General features: G+C 45.3%; 1 pseudogene across 1 annotated transcript in view; it reads left to right on the top strand.

Moving 5' to 3' along the window:
• Window positions 1-18,715, top strand: part of LOC144152026 (uncharacterized) — a 41,080-nt pseudogene extending 22,365 nt beyond the window's left edge. Inside the window, exons 4-9 of the transcript XR_013319032.1 lie at window positions 635-840; window positions 4,723-4,890; window positions 8,906-9,181; window positions 16,226-16,370; window positions 17,801-18,058; window positions 18,482-18,715. The product of XR_013319032.1 is annotated as an uncharacterized LOC144152026 (transcript). The remainder of the gene's footprint in view (window positions 1-634; window positions 841-4,722; window positions 4,891-8,905; window positions 9,182-16,225; window positions 16,371-17,800; window positions 18,059-18,481) is intronic.
• Window positions 18,716-22,160: the final 3,445 nt, after the last annotated feature.

Here is a 22,160-nt window from a genome sequence, read left to right as displayed (position 1 = left end):
CCTTATTCCTTTTATATTTTGAAAGATAATTTATTTGCACCAAGGCAACTTGATCCAGCAGACTCAAGTATAATATTCTGGTCACCCCCTCCTCCGTATTAGCATTGCGGGCGTCAACGCTTTTACAGAACATAGAGGGCTCTGTTCAAGTAAAGTTCGCCACGCTTGCATTAAAGGAAGATTTTCTCTATATATTTGCCGAAGTTAAAAAAAAAAAGACAGTTTGGGTTATTTCACCTAGCCTTCTCCGCAATACCATTCCATGGCTAGAAACGACTTCAGGGGCTTCCCGCGCACAATACCTCTTAAAAAATCACACCAGACGTGCTCTGAAACCAGTTCTTTGTGGCTGTGGTATACCTATCAATGTTTCACACAAAAAACGCTAGGTTTGCTGCTGTAGAGACCAATAGGTGCCAGAGAAAGTGCAAAGCGACGCGGCACTGCGTCCAAGCAGGCGCTGTTGCTTGTTAGCATTGATTCCTGTTAGAGTTTTGGTATTTTGTGTACGCTTCGCTCCTAATGTTATAACAGAAATGACAATCGCACTGCTTGTTACTATCGGGTGTTCTTCAGAAAAATAATATTGCATGACACGGACAAATGTTTGACCCATGGAAATGGTGTATTGCAGAAATTATTTATAATGGCCACCGACATGACCGGCTTTGTCTCGGCTTCTGGCTTTCTGGAACTAAAGGAGGATGATTTCAAAGAAGTTCTTATTGAGGATCCCAAGGGCTCCACCGCCGCCCTGTTCTACTCTTCTGGCACTACGGGGGATGCAAAGGGAGTAGAGATATCGCACCAGAGCGTCGTTGCAAACCTTTACACGAAAGCGTGAGTGCTTGAAAGTATTCATAACAAATAAATGTCATACATTTACTGTGTGAAGAGAGCACACCTTTTGCAAGTTGTTGTATAAGTTGATTTGTACTACTAATAGCCACGAGAAAGAATGTTTCAGGGCAGGTTTTAGTAGTTCCTGTGAAGAAATACGGTAATTGTGGCCAGTTACCTCTGGTGGTAGACTTGGAGACACCAAAGTTTCAGAACTTCGCGAGTAAAGCGAGAGAGCGCCAATCCAGCCTTACAGTATTTGTGCAAGGCCACCCAATAGCCAATGACTCGCTATTTAACGAAGTTTGTGTAAATGAGTTACAACAATTAAGATTCAGTAACAATCCGAAAAGAATCGAATAATCCAAATTTACTTTGAAAATTGACTTATTCGAAAAGGATCGAATACGTCGGTGACATCAGGTTTGCCTCTCTCGCTTTTGTGCTCAGTGAGAGTGTACGATGTTCTGCTGATCTGGAGTTGGTTTGCAGGCTTATTTTGGTAATTTGTAATATGATACCAGATTACAAGGTGCATTCAAAGGACTTATCTAGGGCAATATGGCTTTGCTCGCTTATTATTGTAAACATAACATAATCAAGACCGCAAGCGTTGTTCGGTGTGTATTGTGCAAATCGGAAGAAGACGACAAAATTCCCCATAAAAGCCGTTGCGACGCCAATACCCGTAAGCAACTACTGTTGTAAAAATCAAATGGTTTTTTCATTTGTTGTGATCATTCGGAATGCCTATTCCCCTTTCTGGGTAGTGAGCTTTTCAAAAGTTTACACAGTGATTGAAACAACGAATGGCCCAGATACAGGTGTTTGCACACGAAGTTATTCAATACAATTGAACAACTACATGCGGGGTACGACTATTTCGAAATATTTTTGTCATCTTTTCAATGACTGGATGGTGCATCTTCCTCAGTACATGAAGAGTTACCAAGAACCGTTCCTAATAAAGTCATTGGACAGCAGGAGTGAAATCATGTATTTTCAGGCTTTGTTTCTCAATCTCGCTTTGGCGAGTGAACCTGTTTTTTATTTAAATTTTGACTGCCACCTAAAAACATGTTCCGTTTGTAGGAAGCAGGCTCGGCCGGTGTGGCTAATGCGGCTTCCTACATTTATTTCGAGAGCGTAGGCCCGGCCGGAAGTGGCAGCGGCGAAGACGAGCTACCACCCAGCTGCAGAGTCGTGTTCGACCTCTCATGTGTGGCACGTGGAACTGCTGACGCTGGCCAGGCGCAGCTGATGATGATTGTGTTGCTGGTGATGACGATGTCGATGGTGTCGCCACGCCACACTTTTCTATGATTAGAATTAGCGCAAGAGACAGGACGACGAAACTGTCAAGGACGAGCGCTGACTGACGAGTGAATTTTATTGAAAGAAACAACGAAATATATACGAAAAGCAAGAGCACAAGCAGAGCAAGAAAGACAAACAAAGGTTACAATAAGATTATTGAACAGAGGTGTCACCATCATTTCCTCGTCCTCTCTCTTGCGCTATTTCTAATCATGAATCCTTACCGACTCGCCGAGCTTCGCACACTTGTTCAACACTTTATTATACCGCGCATTTATTCCAGCAAAACCTTACATCAATGCATCACAATGATGAGGAAGTTGCTATTTTTTCCCTAACACATTTTCGTTGGGCATCTAAAATACCTTTTTCCTGGTTCAATACTTCAAGTTTATAAAATGTGTCTGAACAGTAAGATTTGGCGAATATACGGTACAAAGTCTGATAATACATTTTTTTAGTTGTACTCACTATTATCGTTAAACTATGCACCGAATTTTATCGCACAAATGTTGCCAAAACTAGTACCTAACAAATGTAGTAAATGCGTTACTAGCTCGTGGGGTTTTTTAATAAAAAGGGGTTTTTCAAAGGTTTTTTTAATTCCCCGGTTGCACGCGAAGCTCGTAGGGGTGTGACCAGTAAAGAGATGTTGTCGTTCGGACCCCACATCAGCCTGTTGAATTGCTGCATCGGCCTGGTATTGTCTCTGTACATCCGCAATCCTAGATTTACCCCAGGATGGGGCCGCTGTTGTCGTTTGGTTTCTACTTCTACTCGTAGAACCCCTTCTGCAGGCCGCCTTTGTCGCTTGCGGGTTTTTATAACTGATAAAACTAAGTATTTACTCGATGGGAACGCGCGCGTTGACGAGCCTGCCCCCGTTTTTCTTGCAAGACTTGCGGCTTTGCGGCGGAGCGGGCGAAGCGCGGCCTGCCCATGACGCAACCGGCCTTATACTGGGTGAAGGGAAACGTGCGCGAAGCTAGCTGATCTCTTTCTGCCTTCTCCGGAGAGAGGGACGTCATGTAAGCGGTTGGAAATATGGCTCGATCTACGCGCATCTTGCAAGAGCAACCGACCTCGCCTTGCCTTCGCCAGATAGAGGGAGCGCCTGTGATTGGTTGAGAACATGGCTTGACCTCCCTCGCCACTTCTGGAAGCGGCCGTCGGCAGCGGGAGAGGAGAGAGGTGGAGCGTGATCGAACGGTGGGCTTTGGTGAAAGCCGCCACTTACGGCGACACGAGTCAGGCAATTGAAATTTCCCTTTAAAATTGCCCATGCATTTTGTGCACAGTTGTAACAGCGAAGCTGCAGCACTGTTCGTGTTCCCGTGTAATATATACTGTGGTTTATTACAGGTTTTTAAATTGTACGTAGACTGAGACATTTTTAAATCCATTTCTTGCACGGTGCTTCGCTTATCGTACAGTGCCTGCTCCTTGGGCATTGCCCGCTCCTCGGGTACTGCCTGCTCCTCGGGTACGAAGCCATAAATTCTTGTGAGCCTGTGCTTGCTGTCCCCGCGCATTGATTCTTGTCCCTGGTCATAATCGTCACCATTGCGCCATGCGGATTGTCCACCACAACACGTGAAATCCCCCTCTCTCCGATTGATGCCTGTAAAAGCTGAGGATTGCATGCGGATCAAAATATAGCGTGACGAATGGCTTGGCGCCACGGATGAAGCTGAGGATGCTGATGATGCCTGAACCTGTAACAATGATGTCTTCAGTTGCGACGAAGCGTCGAAGGTCCTGCACCGCGTTGGTCGAAAGGGCGGGAAAACAAATCTTCGGCTGGCCTAGGCACGGCACGCTTACTGTGGTCTTCATTCGGCTCTTTCCAGCTGGCATCATGGGGAGGGAGACATCGTCGTGTTCTGGTCTCGGCTGCGCTGAGGCTGCCCGCGCGGCACCGCTAACCTTTACGTTTGCGTACACGTCGATGCGATGAGAAGCGGGGAGCCAAGATGGGGACGAACCCGCACACTCCACCAAATGTAACGTGGTTGTAGAGCAGTCGTCAGGAACCACAGTTGATGGTAGAGCGATGTATTGACAAGAGAAGACGATATATTTACAGGCGGCCGTAACGGAGCTGCCACTTGCTGCGCCCCGTGCACTGCTTCTTTTCCTGCGTCGTCATCGTTGCTGTTGGTGGCCCATGGCGCCATGGGGACTTTCCGCCACGTCCCGTGAAAATATATGCTTATACGCAGCTATAAAACTCATTCATTGACGTCTCTGAGACTAAAACACTGCTCATCGGAAAACCTTTGTAGCTACAAAATCGAGGCAAGTGTTATGCTACGGTTGTAGCAGAAAGCCACTTTGCAATGTTTAGAGAAAATTGCACCACAAAAGTATAGAAAGATAATTTGCATAATCTTTCTGCGCTTGTTGTTTATGTGAAATTTCTCCCGCGGCGTAAGGCAAAAGCTGAGACTAAAATATCTCTATTTTAGGTAGACCCATCCGTGTGAATGAATACATTGTGTTTGTATAACGTTTCAATGTTTAAAATATGAGGCTCTTGACTTGTGTTTTGGTATTCCTTTTTAGATCTCTCCTAAACAACGAGCCCGAAGACATGCTGCTGGCATGGTACCAATTACATACGCATCCGGATTTATGTTCGCACCTGTGGCGACATGTGCCGGATCCGCGTGTGTCATTGTTCACCCCGGTTTGTCCTTCGACGAGTTTGTCTACACTGTAAAGAAATATCAAGTGAGTATCACATGTCTGGGATTTGTGTCCTCAAAAAAAAAAAAAAAAAAAAAAAAAACGTCACGGTGAAATCCGCCCTTACGGCCTAGGCAGAACGGCCTTTCCTAGAAATACGTCAGTGGTTCAAAAAAAGTTGGCTTGCTCCACCACCACGTCCTCACAAATGAGCTTACGAAGGAGAACCTAATTCTGACTGATCAACTAAGAGAAACTGGAAGATAGGGAGTGTTTGCACTTCCAAACCTAAAAAGAATGTGCAGTATTTTTATCTTCTCCAGAACGGTCAATTCGGCTAGTCGGCGCGTATTCCTCTTGGCGGTTACGCCGTTCAGAAACCCCGTCGAAAAAGAAAGGGCCCAAACTTGCGACTGTTCATTGATTTTATTGATTTATGAATACTGCAATCCCTACTAGGGATTTTCGCAGAGTGTGTTACATGGATTACATGAATGCTCATATGCAAACAAACAAATTTTCAAAGCAGGATGATAAAAACACACAGAAACAAAAGTACGCACAAAGCAACTCAAAACATACAAAACTTTCCAACGTTTGTGGGGACAGAGCTTAATTGGCATGTTAGTTTAAACGCTTTTTTTGAGGCTAGAAGAAAACAATGTAATGTTAAAACAATATTAAAAGAATGCTACCTTGAATGCGTCTTTATTGTTATTTATAAAACGTAAGTTGTGTACCGGTTGCTTCTGTTGTGCGGCCGGATATGCGCCGGCCAAATCGGCGAAACTTCAACATAGGTCCACAAGAGCACCACAGATGCCTGGGAAAATGAAGTCTCAAACCTACTACAGCATTGCTCGAGGCGTGTGTATTTGAACGTAAATGTACTGCTTTAGTTACATCAAGACGTCAAGTCAAAACTTCCAGGAAGCTGATAAAGGCTTGCCCCACTAAAAGATGCGGCATTTAATCTGTGAGGGCCCCCGGGGTTAGCACGGCTGACAAAGAGTACTGCAACCTGTGCCACACGCTGCAAAATTAACGTATGCCAGGCTTTTGTATTTCCCCCCATTTAATTAATTATTTATTTATTTGTTTATTTATTTTTTTATTTTTTTATTTATTTATTCATTTATTTGAAATACTGCAAGATTCGTTTGAGACACAGGCAGGTGGGCAAGCAGGAGTATATACATACATACAAAAAAGTACTCCGTCGGTAGGTAATACCGCAGTAATAAACGCAAAAAGTCGGAACAAGTGCAAGGGTCATGTAACTTATAATGTAAGCGTCATTTTTTACGCCACATATTCATAAATGGTACCCAGAAGTGAAACAAGTACAAGGGTTGGGTGACACATTATATAGGCATAATAATTTCAGGTTCCACAATTTATAAAGGATGCCAAACGGGGAAGCGTACTCAAGTAAGCTAAAAAATAAAGAAACGTGTCGAAGGAAAAGAAAGTGAAAGTACAAAAAATTAAATTTGATGAATTTGATGAGCATTTCATCTATGCAGCATGTATTTTTGACCGTTTTGGAACTGAAACTTCTTTCTCATTTCTAATATTTTGTGAGAAAAACAACGAGAATGGTTGTTAGCGCCATTTCGTCCGCGACTTTTTTAGTCATTTTTTCGAGCCCTTTGATCACCAAGATGCATTTTTGGTTCATGCCAGCTATGAAAAAATTAAGCCTCATTTTGCAGCGTAAACAGCATGCAAAGGTGTTTAGATGGGAAGCGGTTACCCTAGTAGCACTTGTGCAACTGAGATCTAACCTTTAGAGTGTACAGAAGAGAAGTGACTGAGTTTTTTATTGGTGTCAGAAGTCAGCGGCAAGGTTAGATTTGTTTCTTGTTCTGGGGTGAAAATGCAAAGAATGGTTGTCTTGGCCACTGCCAAACGAACGGGGGCTTTGAATTACTCCTGCTTGGAGACCTCACCGCTAGACCAGCATCTGATTTGTATGTGAAGTTTCTCTTCGTGCTGCAAGGCTTACAGCACCTAAATATTGATGCGCCGGTAGATTTACATTAGGAAGAAAACACTCGCATCCATCCTGAGACCATCAGCAACCCCACCTAGTTGCGGTATAGAATAAAGTGTGATGCATCAATGGCCCATAAATGCTTGCTACACAAACTAGGAAGTTATGCGGATTCCCTCCAATTCAGATCCCAATCAGGACTCTCAAAATCTACTATCCCTTCCTAAACAAAATTGAGAGAAGCGTGAAAACAACGATTTTTCGCGCACTAAGTAAAATCATCCACGAATGATTTAAATGTATACCGATACGTGACCCATAAGATAAAGGTATACTATTGTACTCCTTTTTTATCATCGATGCATGTATTGTATCATCCAGAACCGTTACTTCTTTGCGATTTTCAACTGACCTTTTTAATGCTATAAAAGCCTTGTTTCGGGCATGGAGAATCCTCTTAGCGGGCAATTGCTATCTAACCTGTTTCGGGATAGTTTTGGTAACACAAGAATGAAAGTCGTTTTCTTTAATCCCACTCCCTCCGTGAATGGCCATTCTTTACTGCTGAACACGTAATGTGGGAAAGCCAGCTTACAAGTCCCACGCTTACACCCACACTCTGAAAGTCTGCTTCACCCCTAAACAAAAATGCATAGCTGGGAAAACGGTTTTTAAGTGACACAATAAGCTGTCATATCAACATATGAAGGCCGTAGTGAACTTTTTTTTATTTCTTAAGAGAGATTTTCGGTTGGCCAACCAGTCTATGAGGGAAAGTTTTTAAGTTTTTTTCACATTTTTTTTTTCGCCGAATGCCATCGGTTTCACTAGAAAAACTATCGCTTTATTCACCGCGTCTTGTTGCATGCAGTGGCGAAGAAGTAGAGCGAAATGGATATAGATCTATGTCGTGTGAAGTTTATTACCATTCTTGTCAACCTAAAAGACCTCTTTCACTAGCTATAAAGCGCACACCCTCGTGGTAATAGTCGAGAACGCGCATGAGTTTCAAACACACATTTTCACCCTTTCTTTGGGCCCATTTTCGCAAGGGACCAGGCTGCAAAAATGTCGTCTGCCCAGTATTCAGCTGTGGAGTACTGCAAGATTCGCGTTCGGGGCGTTCTCAACAACTTTAATTTAAGCATTTTGCTATCGGCTGAAGTCTGGATCAGTGTTATTCACCTGCATATTTTATTAATACACAAGACAAGGACAAATAGTTATATTTTTGTACATGACAACAACATAGTTTTCGGTGGTTACCCTCGATTTTCTGGGAAAGAAGCTCTTCGGTAGGTATCCTTGGAAAAAGACACTATTGTGACTGCTGTTGAACCACGGCCCTGTAGTGTGTTCAGAAAGAGGAGTAAACAGCTTAGCTGTATCCATCACTTGTGTACTTGCTTGCAAACTTCGAGGAAGACGAAGCGGAGGCTCCAATTTTGGAGGCTGGTATCTAAGATCCAAATTAAGAATAGGGGCAAGAAAAGATGCCAAAAAAATGCCCACAAAGACTGAGTACGGCGTGTAGTTCGCACGACCTGTTTGTGGCGTGGTATTCATGGCAAAGTTTATTTTTATGACGTTAAGGGGTAAAAAAGTGCGAGTGAATGTGCTGTATGAGTGACTTTATAGATAATGCGGAAGGTTTCTCGACGTAAGAGACTCCACATGAAGACCTCTTAGCTCACATTTCCCGAGGCACCTACACATTTGTACAGTGCATTTCTGAGGTAGCGTGTTAATGTATGTTCAGGAAATCACATTTTTTTGAAAGCTGTATAAACATTATGGCCTAAATTTTAGACGTTCTTATTCTCAACCGAAGAATATTCCCGTAAACATCCTAACCGCTGCACCCGCCAACTTGAAATTTTTTGTACAGTACAGACGTTCCTTAAACACATTTTTTCGCATCACTGGACGATTGTCATTCAGCTGTCATTGAGGGATTCATCTCTCATTCTTACAAGCCAGGGATGATTATTCAAAACATACAACTTGACCTACTCTGATACAACAAAACTTGTATATAACCTTGTAAACTTTTCTTTCTGCCAGATAACAATGCTCGGTTCTGCCCCATCGCGACTTTACTACTACGTTACCGACATGGTGCGCACGGGGACGAACCTGCCTTCTGTAAAGAAAATCAGCGTGGCTGGAACAGTGCTGACCGAAGCGTTCGCCGAGCAGATCGCGGCCGCCTTTGAAGGCCTCTGCTCCATGCGCAATAACTTCTCCATGTCCGAATCCTGCGGCGTCATCTGCGCGTCTCCCTTCGGGGAGCTGAAACCCAAGGGCGTTGGTTTTGCTGCTTCAAACGTCGAACTCAAGGTGACTAGTGGCAGTACCGAATGCTCTCATCTTAAGGAATAAAAAGCAGTACTACTTCAAACATTCTCGGTCGAACGCGTGTCACATCGCGCTTTAGAAATCGCGGCCTAGAAGGGAACTGTAAAGTGTTAGTACTGTAGTCGAACAAAACTGAAAGGCCACGTTATTGTAACACAAATTAGTCGCATCTCACCTCACACTATGAGATTTTGGCGGGATATGTTCTGAAAAAAAGATTTGATGAGAGTAACGCAAACATTGTAATTAGGTAACATTTGTACTAAACTACAAACGATCCTAAAGCTACGAGGCAGCCTTAAGGAATTCAATGTAATCATTTTGGCACATCATGTGCTTCTGGGAGAAACAGAGCCAGAGAGACCTGCACGTTCGACTTATTGCATACAAGAGACCTTGACCTATAGTATGCACCATTGAATCTTTTATATGGCCTCAGAGCTTTGGTGGAATTAGTCGCTAATTATTTCATACCACACAGTTTCACCATATGGGTTTCACTTTCTGGGCTTTTTAGATTTTTATACAGAAATAAAGAGTGGTCGGAACACACCTTTTCGTTGAAGGCTAAAACAGATGCAGAAATTCAGAGAATTGTCTACTAATGCTTAGCATTATTTTGGCGCTTGTCTAGAGTGAGTTCTTTACGGCCAAATATTTATTTATTTATATACAAAATACTGCAGGCATGAAGCCCAAGCAGGAGTGGTACAGGCAATACAGAGGAAAAAATTCCCTCGCACTTCCCCGAGGGGGAGAGTGTGTAAGTGCGAATGCACGGTTGTTGATTGCGCTATTACGGTGGATATCGTGATCTTAATGAGTAGTCGAGAGATTACACACACGCACACAACTACAAAGAAAGATATTTCACTCGTTATTGCTGGTACCGTTGCCCGGTCCGCCATCATCGTTATGGAGATGCAGGACCAGCGACCGCTCTCGACGACGGCGCGCGCTCGACTAATACCCTCCCGCGCCACGCGGCCGCTACACGAGCGCCCTCACGCGTCGGAATGCGGAGCGCCCGCTACGCGAGCGAGAGCTCTCCTGCCCGAAGTGGAGAGGAGGCGCCCAACACCCGCAGTCACTGAGCGGAGAGAGGAGGAGAAGAGTAGCGCCCGCCGTTACGGCGAGGGCTACACGAGCGCCCTCACGCGTCGGAATGCGGAGCGCCCGCTACGCGAGCGAGAGCTCTCCCGCCCGAAGTGGAGAGGAGGCGCCCAACACCCGCAGTCACTGAGCGGAGAGAGGAGGAGGAGAGTAGCGCGCGCCCATCTCCGCCCGTTGCTAGGGAAGACGAGGAGCGCGCGCACCCGCAGCTGTTGCTATGCGGACGACGGCGGCGGACGATTCAGGCTCGCTTAAGAAGTGCATTCGCACTTAAAAAAAGGCAACCAAGTCTAACATCAAACATATACCACAATGAATTACAAGAAAATTGCTCGAATTACATTTTTAACGAAAAATATGGGGGAAGAGGAACATGGCACTGAAAGAAAACTATGCTACAACACATTGTAGCAGTAGAGAAGATTACTACAAATCATTGTCAGATCTAAGTAAACATGGGCGTCAATAGAAGCTGTCGATAGGAGGGCTCCAAAGGGTTATTGTTCCACTCAGCGATCGTGCGTAAAAAAACAAAAATTTGAAAAGATTAGTTTGGGCGAAATATGCAGTTTGGGTAAGACGAGTTGAATGACGGCTGCACCGTGTAGCCAGGCGACCTATATACAGGCTGGAATCAAGTAAGAGCTTCCGGTTAACTAATTGATAAAGAACTTTTAGCCGGAATGATTTACGCGGGGATTCTAATGTCAGGATAGCATGCCTTTCATCAGGGCAGAAACTGATTCTGTTCGTCCGTACATACCATAAATAAAGCGGAAGGATCTTCTTTGAATTCTCTCGAAGCAATCGATACTGGTTTTCGTGCTTGGATCCCAAATAACACAAGCGTTTTCAAGTTTCGGGTTAATCATTGAAGTACAAGCTAAGTACATAGCTGGCGAGGGAGCGTCTGTGAGCTTGTGTCGCAATAAACAAAACTTACGGAAAGCGGCAGCGCTTGTTAGTAATTTGAGAGTTCCAACTTAAAGGGACACTGAAGTGATATGTAAACATTGTGGAATTACTAGCGCCAATTGTAGTCCGGAGTCCCCAGGCCATGTTTCGACCACTCTAGGCGCGTTTACGCGATTTTATTTAGTAGAAAAACTAATTCGAAAACGCTGTCCTCCTCTCTTTACGCTCGCCCATTTTCTCGTGGCGTTTTCGTGTGACGTCAGGAGGGGATGAGCTGGCAATTGGCTGCGCCACGGCTGCGCTACTGCACGGCTCCCCGGCCGACAGAGTCAGTCGGCCCAGCGTTTCGTCCGCCGGCCGCCGGCGGGTCGTCGCAATCAAGGAGGTTAAAAAAAATTGCTTGGTCGCAATTCGTTCGCTTAGTTGAAACGAAGCCAGGACACGTTTGTGAATGGAAGAATGTGCCTTTCTTTACTTGGTTTGTTTGTACACTGTATCTAGCTCCAAGTCAAGGTCGCTTCACACAAGCGCTGCACATGCGACGCTTCGCTGACTGGTACGCCAGTAGGAAAATATAAGGCCTCTTGAAGGCGGGAGAAGAGTCAGCGAAGTCAATATAGGTACTAAGAAAATAAAATCAACTGATATTTTTACCGTACAGCGTAAAACTAGGGCGCGGGAAGCACTTTTTTGCGCTGGGCGGACAAGCACAGCGGTCAGCAGCACGACTACGCATCTGCGGACGCTTTTCCGTCTACGAAATGCATTTGCTAGATGTGAGCTACTGTGGAAACTCGGGCGACGCTTACTGCACGATCGCAGTACAACAAATAGTCACCTAAGCGGCTTGAAATGCCAAAACTAAATAAAAGTGTAAACCGGTTGTACAATATATACTCTATTTAGCAAAGCGTTCGCGTCTTGCTCCGTGGCCTAGCTTTTTTTTTTTTGCGCTAGAAGTTCACCGCAAATGTTTTGCGAGTCATTGTTCGAATCCCCGTGGGTACGTGCTTTTTTTTTTTTTGTAAGTTAACTTTTTTGTTTTCCGCCGATGTTTTCTATATTGAGTTCACCTTTTTTTGGGCCGCAACGTTCATGGCTACACGAACTAGTTCACAAAACGCGTGCAGGCTGGCACTGGCGCGCTAGCGAGTTCTCGTTGGCGTGCTGTTGCCATAAGCACCGACTGCTTGCAGGCAGTGGGCACAGGCCAGAATGAACAGACCCTTGGCCTGGTGCGAACACGCTTTTTACGATACAGGCATGAGGGAGGCAAGCTCCAACTATGGGAGAAAAGCGCATGACATTTGGGCGTCTGCGGGTACGCGGAGGGCGTTCATGCACTGCTTAGGTCTCGGCTAGTGAATGCTACGACTACAAGCCGTCCTGGGAGGCTTATCTTGTGCATTTTACAGCCGACAACATGGCAGAAGCGCGGTACGATGATTACTGAGATATTGAGAATGCCCATCCAACAAAGCCATTGGTTATGTTTTACAGAACCGAAACCGAAACCGAAACTTGTGTGATTGCTAACCTTGGGCATCGTCCAATCACGGCGCCCCTCCTCCCAACGTCTCAGCCTTAGTTGGAGCGGCCGCCGCAAACCGCGCATGGTAGTTTTTCTTCTTTCGCGCTTTGTAAAATAATTACCGATTTGTCAACCGGATAAACGATGAAAAGTGTGCTAATTTGAGCCAGTCTACGCAGCGCAAGCAAAAACGGGAGCTTGACAAATTCACTTCAGTGTCCCTTTAAGGTACCGGTTCGCGTTACGCCGAGGTATTTGTGTTTATCTACTTGCTTTAGTGGTTGGTCACTAGTGCAATAGGAAAATTCCAGAGGGTGTTTCTTTCTAGTCATACGGAGGTATACTGTTTTGTCATGGCTGAGTTGCACGTTAGACGTTTTGCTCCAAAAAGCTACGTTTTCTACCGCCGAGTTTAACAGAAGTAGATCCTCGATGCTAATAATTCCATTTTAAAGGATGCAGTAGTCTAAAAAAGACGTATTTGAACTGGATTAATTATAACATTGTAAAAACTGAGAAAATGTAAAGGCCGCAGCACACTTCCCTGGAGTACGCCAGAAGTAACAGGGAGAGTGCGAGAAGTGCTTCCATTATGTGAACGTACTCTCTGTGGTTAGTTGAATATGCAATCAATTACGAAAATATAAAGGGTGGAAGCCCGATTTGAAGTAATTTTCCGAATACTTTGTCGTGTGGAACGCGATAAAATGCCTTACTAAACTCTAAAAGAATAACCTCAACCTGTCCTCTCTTATCTAGAATTGAAGAAGCGTGGTGCACAACTGTAAGTAATTGAATGGTGGTCGAGAATTCATTGCGAAGCCCGTGCTTAAACTGAGACAGTATTTGATGCCCATCAAAAATTCCGTTATGAAGGTAACAACGACATGCTCAAGTAACTTACAGGCAGAAGATAACCTGGATATGGGCATGTAGCTAGGTAATATTACAAGGTCGCCTTCATTGGGAATAGAAACGATGGGGGCTATCTTAAAATCAGAAGGTAGCGTGGCCGATTGAATGGAAGTTTCAAAAATAAGGAAAAGGAATTTCGCCACGGTTTCAGCATAACAGCAGGGAACTTCAACCGGCCCTGGCGTGGATTGGTTTTTCAATCGGAGTAACATGTTTAAGACACCATTGTAGTAAACTATATCAACATCAGGGTCCAACTGAGACTGAAAATACACTATGGAAATACATATTAAAGTGATTCGAGGTGACTCGCGAAGATTCGCGAAGTAGTGTTAAAGTAAAAATCTTGACACGTGTAATAGCACTGGAAAGAGAAGTACGAATCTCGGTGACGTGTTGAGGTGCTGCGCGTTTTTTATTTTCGTGAACGCTTGGCTTTAGGTTTAAGGTGAATTACACATCTACATACACAGGGCGTATATTTGGAGGTTTTCTTAACATAATTGGGTACAAAATTCCGCAGACGAAATAAACACATATTTTCAAATTTATTACAAAGAACCTCAACATCATGCTACGCGAAATTTAGCCAGTTATTTTTGAAATCCTCGTTAACTGTTTTGTCACACGCTGTCGCGAAGTTTTTCACATTTTTGAGAAGTGGGGAACTTGTTTCCTTTTGTAATAAAGAAAAATGAACACAAAAACAATTTTGTGATCAGAGAAACCGGCTTCGACAGACACACCGTACTTATCGAGAGATCTGGGAAGAAAAACAAGGTCAAGTAGAGAGGGCGAATTTCCACAGACTCGTGTTGTTGCTGAACTATTTGCACAAGGTGGTGCGTAAACATTATGTCAAGAATGTCATCACTCTGGCAGAAATCGGGTCTTACGTTTAAGCGGTCGCAATCAAATTTGGGCAGACTAAAATCCTGAAGGACGGGAAGCGTATTTTTACGGAAAGAGGCCATATGGGATCGCAAGTTCGCAAGAACATTGGGCCGAGAATCAGGTGGTCTGTACACAGCGATAACAACAAATACTCTGTTACCAAAAAAAAACCTTTAAGCATAGGCTTTCAGTATCTGGCGATTGCGCAAGACATTACTGCAACATCGCCACCTTTGACCGGCCGGTCTCTTCGAGATATTTTCTAACCCGGCGGCACTAGGTTGTCATCTGGTATCTCACTGTGAAGCCACGTTTCCGTAACCGCGGTCAAGTGCAGGTGGTGACATAACCAACGAGCTTCGAGCTGTCCAGTTTCGTTAACGAGAGTGCGGCCATTTTGGTTAGTGATCCTGGTGTTATTTTCAGATGACTGTCATAGTGCCGGCGGCTCAAGTCTGTTTCCGCTATCATCTGGGGCCGTGTCTAAGACATCTGCCACAAGTCTGCCTTTGCTAATATTGCTATGAGTAGGAATAGGCAATAGAATATTTTATTCTATCGAGTTCATTTTTGTTTGCTCCTTTTTACCAATGATGCAAATTTGTACATTATAGGGATGAAGGGCTTTACTTGGTTAATTATATTTTTTTTCGATGAAGCAAGACGCAGTACAGAGTTGGTCGGTTTACGGTATTTTCTATTTGTATTTCTGACGTTCTTTTCCGGATTCTTTTTTGCTTTGTCTTCGGTTTGGGGGAGAGGGAGATGTATAAGATGCATACTTTTGATTTTGTCAGTTTATTTAGTGAAAATATCATTTTTGCTAGTTTTTACTTTTTTAAGATTGCTGTACGACCAATTATCTCCGTTTACTATTTTATAACGACTACAGGTCTCACTTCCTGTAAATCTGTAGTTCTGTGGAAATGCAGGGCGTTACTCGTTCCTGGCTGTTGGGATTCTCGGCTAAAAAGGCCACGTACTATTATTGTAAAGTTAATGAACTCCGGTTATCATATCCCAGATACATATTATCCCCAACTGTTCCACACAAGTTGCAAAGATAAGCCTTTACACCCTGTAGCAAGACCTGGCATCTGTTTAGTGAGGATGTGAGTTGAGCACAAGTCTCCCTGCATACTTTCAGTTGATTCTCGCGGTTACTACATTGCCGCATCAGCGAAATGAGCGAGTCTTAGTCGCCTACCTAAAAACCCTTACGCAGAACAACAATGAGGTGGTGATATGATGGTCGAAGGAAGCAGCCGTGAATAGGAAGGGGCATATTTACCAGTTATTCTACTGCTATCAGAACGTCGGTCAGTCAAGTACAACGGTCTGTGCCACCGTCGCAGTATTTTGGCGTACCAGCTCTCATCACCAGTGTGTCACCTATTTCCATCCGTTATCTCTAAAAAAGCGAACTAACGCTTACGGAAGAGCTAAAGAGCATGAGTCAACGATTTCTTTAAAATATGACATTTCCACTGCAGGAGCGTTACACGAGACTGGAAGTACAATTGAATGTCAGCCGTTATGTGCACAACAATCCCGACGTGTGTGTAATTACAAATGGAAGGCGTTCTATAAAAGAGATTTAATTGCTTCAATGATGTGACAGAATATGCCAGGCTACAGCAGTCATGGGTATTTCGCAGTTTCTCGACGTGGACACCGGAAAGAAGGCCGGACCAATGCAGTACGGCGAGATGTACTTCCGCATCGCCAGTGTCATGAAGGGTTATTACAAGAACCCAGACCTTACAAGCAAGTTCAGAGACGCAGAAGGCTGGTGCCGATCAGGTAAGCCGCACCCCGAGGTGTGCTTCTGATGGCTCCTGGCCGGCCTCCGAAAGGCTAGGAAGAAAGCATAGTAATGTAAAACACAGCCAAACAGCACGGCGAAAATGTATCCTCGCGGCACTTAAGTCTTCTTGCGTGCTTTGAAAGCGAAAGTCTAGTGATACGTGTTACCGACATGTTTACTGCCAAAATGTACTTGCATCTCTTTTATCCATTTCCTTTCTTTGTCTTTTAGTGTGAAATACTTCGGTTAGCCTCGTCGTGGGGCACCATGCTGGCGTCCATTTTTTCCCCTTCGTAGCTTCGTCTTACAGTGAGAACCCATAAACAAGCGAGCTGAGGTAACTAAAAATATAAGATTATATCACTCCCAGGGCACTATTCGGTCATTCTGACCTACCCCACGGCAGCCTGCATCTTTTAGTCCATTACGTTTCCACAGACACAACGTGCTCCATATGTCTTCCCCTGCAGCTCAAGGAAGATGATATTAATTGTCACTTACAGTGGCCTCTTTATCATGTTGGTCTTTCAGGGACGAAGCCGCTGGCAGATTGCCCAAGAATATCCTTCATAATTTTGCTTCTTGGACCTGGTGGGCGCCGAACGGGGCACTTTAAATCAGACCATCACGGATTATTTTAGGTCCATTTTGAGCCCACGCTTTCAGCTGTGCGTTCCCAAAAAATGAAAAAGAAAGAGGTGTCAGTGCTCTATCGTATACGGACGAACTCAGCACGTGGTCCGGGGATGTTTAGCAAGCTGAGGCTGTCTCCATCACCTATTTGTCGAACGTGTGTTGTACAAACTGACGACCGTTTTTCCTTCACGGACGGTCCGGAATATGTGGTGCAGCGGTCAGTGTTCCTTCAACAACTCTGAAGGAATCACTTTGTCATGCAGTGTACCTCAGTAGGCTGATGATGAGGATGCAGAACAGCCGACCCCTTCGGCTCCCGTTTTTGAAGGAGATAAAGTAAGGAACTCGTGATAATTGGACCCATGTGATTCTATACTGCCAGGGTGTGTCCATTTCTGGGTCTTTCTGAAAGGCTATAGGTCCACCTTTCACTCACTTCCCCAGAATGAGGGTTCTAGAATCAGCGTGTGCACCAGACGAATAATGAGCGCGCCCATTTCAGCTGAAAAGGATGTTTTAGTGGAAGGCCATTCACACTGAGATAGATGGGATGGGCTGTGCACTGTAAGGGCTGAAAGTATTTACGCGAAAAGCTTGGTTTTGTAACTGATGTAGGCATGGCACATAAGTCAAATAAGTGTTTGCCCATATTCGAGGGTTTCGTTCATGGCTCCATTGGATATGAGCTTCTCTATGCATATACGTTCAAATATCCGCACTATCAAAATGATTTTGTAGCTCACTAGAAGGAACACACGAAACGGCATGTTCTATTTACGCTCCCCTGCAGGTGACGTCATGTATTATGACGAAGACGGCCGCGTGTACTATGTGGACCGACTGAAGGACATCATCATATGCCTTGATCAACAGGTGTCGTCATGTGAACTGGAGTCGATACTGCAGAGCCACAATACTGTGGCGGACGCTGCAGTGGTCGGCGTACCAGACACGAGATATGGTGACGCCCCAGCTGCCTTCGTGGTCGCTAAAGATAGAGCGAGACCACCGAATGAAATCGCCACTGAGCTGAAACATCTTGTAGCTGGTAGGTCAGCTGTGCTACCAATATTATGTTTTTCAAGTCTAATTCAGGGTTCTATTCCACTTGCAGAAGGCACGTGTTTAGCTCATTAGCAAGTCGCTAAACATAAATTTCGTGAGGAAACGTGCCCTAAACGCTTCACGTTTTGTGTTTTTCTTGTATCCGTGTTTGCTCCAAAGATTCCCTCAAGAATGCTCATAACTTTTTTGTTTCCTCGAATTTCACATTTCTGGCTAAAACAAATTATTGTCCTGCACGTGCGCCTGCAAGAATGTACACTGTCAATGCCAAGTGGTTTTAGTTAGTAAAGCTGTTGTACACCTAACCCAAAAATAGCAGTTGCTACTACAGCCGCTCTATAGCCACTGCCAAAATAACAAATGTTTTGTTCTAATGCTTTGCTTTGTTTCTATGCGTTTGCTGCAGGAAAAACAGAAACATTCAAGCATCTTTATGGTGGGGTCGTATTCATCGATCGCTTGCCCAGGAATGCCCATGGAAAAGTCCTCAAAAATAAACTACGCCACCTGTACAAAGATTCAAAGGTGTACTAAGTTTATTACGCGTCACCACTATTATCAAGAAAATGGTGAACAAAGAAACAGCACTGTGCGTGTTTATTAACAGAGCAAAATAAAATTGGTTTACGTGACAGTTACAGTGGTAGCGTTGAGACTACGTTATGCGTCTCGTCATTTTCACTGATGCTCGTAATAGTGCATGAAACAGCCACTAGCTGCGCGTATTTGGTAGAACTGGGCGATACGGCGTCGGCAGAACTCTCAGCGCCATCATTCACGGGTGAAGCGCGCGGTAAGGTCAAGGCGTTGCGACTACAGGGGCCGGAGCGGTGACTTAGAGTACTGCACTTGGGTTACGAAATATTCTCGGAACTCTCGAAGTTAGCACCAACCTCTCCACCCTTCTATAAAGAAAATAAAAAATAAAATTAAATAAAATATAAAAATCAACGAAACTAAATTATTAAAAATAAACTTGCGGCAATAAATACTAATGCTTTCACATTCCTACAAATACGCAGCCTTAAGTGTCCCGGAGAACCTTTTATTTCATTTCAGTTAGTGTTGTAATCGTTGGCCTACCACATAAAACATTTTGCAGTAGATTGTACAGTTAAAAGAACTCTTCAACACTTTCAATATACGCTTTCACTCTTTTCTTCGCATGTGGAAGCACTGCGAAAGCTATAGCTAATGCCAGCGCGCAGTAGCAGTGCGTGATTAGCTCGTCACTTCGGATATGCCTCCCGTTTCTGCTTCGCTGTTATGGCTTTCTTTTTAAAGTGGCTATCATATGCGTTCTTTGCTGCAACCTAAGGAAAGCCGGCGAAAAGTCACTACACCGTTGTACTGACGTCATTCCAGCGGTAGAAGAACGCCACGACCGGGAAGGAGGAACAAATATTTTAAGCAGGCTTCTAAGTTATCTGACGGGGACAGAGCAGTAATTTCTGGCGCAGGCACTCAGCGACCCCCAATCTAAGTACTGGATGTGTTCGTTGATTACTTTCTGCAAGCATTCACGATTTAGAAAAAAGTTGAAAAAAGTGTTGCAGGGTCGCTTTTATTTGGCTAACAAAACATTTGCACAAAGAAACCTACATTACGACTGTTTTTATAGCGACTTGTCCAGGAGACAAAAACCGTGCACAAGAAAATTAACATTAAAAAACACTCCTGCTTTTTTCCCCGAACCCGTTTGAACCGGTTCGAACCGATTTGAACCGTTTCGAACTGGTATGGAATGGTGCTCCGGAAACAAACCCGAAGCGAACCCCCCAAAATTCCGGTTCGACACTCTGGTCCGAACGTCCTGCTTAATACAGTCCGGAATGTTGGGGCTACACGGCAGTGAAACAAGGCATGTTCTGATGTTTCAGTGTGGCCGCAGTGCGGACATCGTGCGGAACGCCAAACGCCGAATCTCGCAAGACGGTCACACGTCGGGAGAACTTCCCAGCAACGTAACCAGCCGAAATCCCGAACATCAGCCGGAAGTGCCGCCGAAGTCAGCTGATGCCAACGGACAACGCGTGACCTTCCTATCTGTTGGTTGTCTAATTGGGTTATTGCCAATTTTTCACACACTTCACTTGCCGTACCTTCCCTAAAACTTAGACTTGGCAAGGAAGAATGGAGATTTCGCAATGTTCTCATAACATACGCGTAAAATGGCGGCGGCTGCTCAGCCGAAGGACCGGCGATGTGCACGTCATAAAATAATGACCGGGAAGTTCCCAGAAAGTACTGTAGCGGCGCCTTTTCTGGGTACTCGTCTAGGTCTACAAGGTCGATCACTGCACGTACCGCCAGCACGCTGCTTATTGTTTGCAAACAAGGCTGACTAAAACCACCCATTGACTTGGGCAGCCTCAGTAGTGCTCGTGACACTGTTTCTGTTTTGCCCGCCCAGAAGAACGATCCAAACTTCGTGGCGAACTGTCGGGTGGAATGGCGCGGCGGTTTTGCTAAGCGTGCTACATAAAAAAGCGCCGCCGAGACGGACGACTTAATTATGTAGCTTCGCTCTGCAAGGGAAAGCCTGAACTTTCCTGCAACTTTAAGACGCTGCTCCGCAGTCTCAAGGAGGCGCATCCACGTACTACGCGCCAGCTCACCCGAGGACTGGAAAACCACCCCTAGTATTCAAACATCCGTCACCCATTCTACGTCGCCCGCCAAGCCAGACGAATTTAAATGTGCCGACACGCACCGCCATACCTTTTCCCCTGTTCAGACGAGCTCCAGACAGCTCACCGTACTCCTGAAATATCCGGATAAACGCTTGGTAGCTGTCCTCGTCCCGAATGAACAGGGACACGTCGTCCACATACGCGGACACTTTAACTTAGCCTATGCCTGGCAACGGAAAGCCGCGGATGGCAGTGCTTGCATCAACACGGCGCAGCAGTTGGTCGAGACAAATGACAAAAAGCAAAGGTGACAAAGGGTAGCCCTACCTTACCCCACGGGTGACAGAGAGCGGACTTTAAAAAGCCCGTTGACAAGGATTCGAACGCTCACGTCAGAGTACAACCGCTCGTGCACATCGACAAAGTCTGGCGGAAAGCCGTATTGGCGTAAAACGCGGATCGGTGCTCCACTCTGTCCAAAGCTTTCGCTTGATCGAGAGACATGAAGCACCCAGAAGTATTAATCTTGTCGCGTAACTGAACAAATCGCGCGTCGATGACAGGGTCGAGAAAATTGCGCGACCTGGTACGCTGCACGTTTGCGCTTGGCTTATGATATCGGGCAAAACGGTACTGGTGTGTCTGGCCAAAATCGATGCTACAATCGTGTTGTGAGTTTTCAGTAGTGTAATTGGTCGATGCGCCTAGGGCTGCGTAGAATCCCCGCCTGGTTTTACGATCAAGATGACACGGCTTCACGGAAGGAGTCAGGTCGCACTCCGCGCTGAAGAAAGCCGTTCACCATATCGAGGAGTGCACCCCGAATGGCCGGAAAAAACTGCTTGTAAAATCCAGCAGGGATACCGTCACGCCCAGGCGCCTACGCACCGTTCAATTTTTGAACACACTCACTCAACTCGTCGTCATCTACAGGAGCACACAGCCACTCAACCAGGTGATCTGGCACGCATGGCAGCACCCCACAAAATGTGCTAAGCTTGTCCTCGAATTCTCCCAAGACACGCTCTCGGTCGAGAAAAAGGTGGCGAAATGTCCCACGAATACCTCGGCTATGTCTTCAGCCGAACCATCGGCGAGTGTAACTTGTTGAACACCGGCTAACCCAACCTCGTCAAGAGAGCGAGCTCTAATATGCCGGAGTACGGAGGGGACCGAGACAGGCCTGCCCAAGGTCTGCGTACGGCTCGCCGCTTGTGATGACTGCCGTAAGAGGGACTCGTAGCGTATTTTGAGCAGGTTTACATAGTCCCGCATCGCTAAGGTTAAGGTGCCGCCTCTCTGTACGATGCAAATCTCCTCAAGGTGTCGTTAAGCGCGGCCGTGATGCGCACCTTACGCGCACGACCCTCCTTAACTAAAAGCACGCGCCAGTGGTAGAAATGTGCTCGCACAGAGTAGTCAACGAACCCGTTAGTGCTGCAGAACTGCCCC

Source organism: Haemaphysalis longicornis, unplaced genomic scaffold, assembly GCF_048455015.1.
Source record: "Haemaphysalis longicornis isolate Haplotype H1 unplaced genomic scaffold, Haemaphysalis longicornis Haplotype H1 scaffold_9, whole genome shotgun sequence".
NCBI lineage: Eukaryota > Metazoa > Arthropoda > Arachnida > Ixodida > Ixodidae > Haemaphysalis > Haemaphysalis longicornis.
Note: the sequence above shows the minus strand (reverse complement) of the source record. Positions and strands in the feature narration are given on the sequence as shown.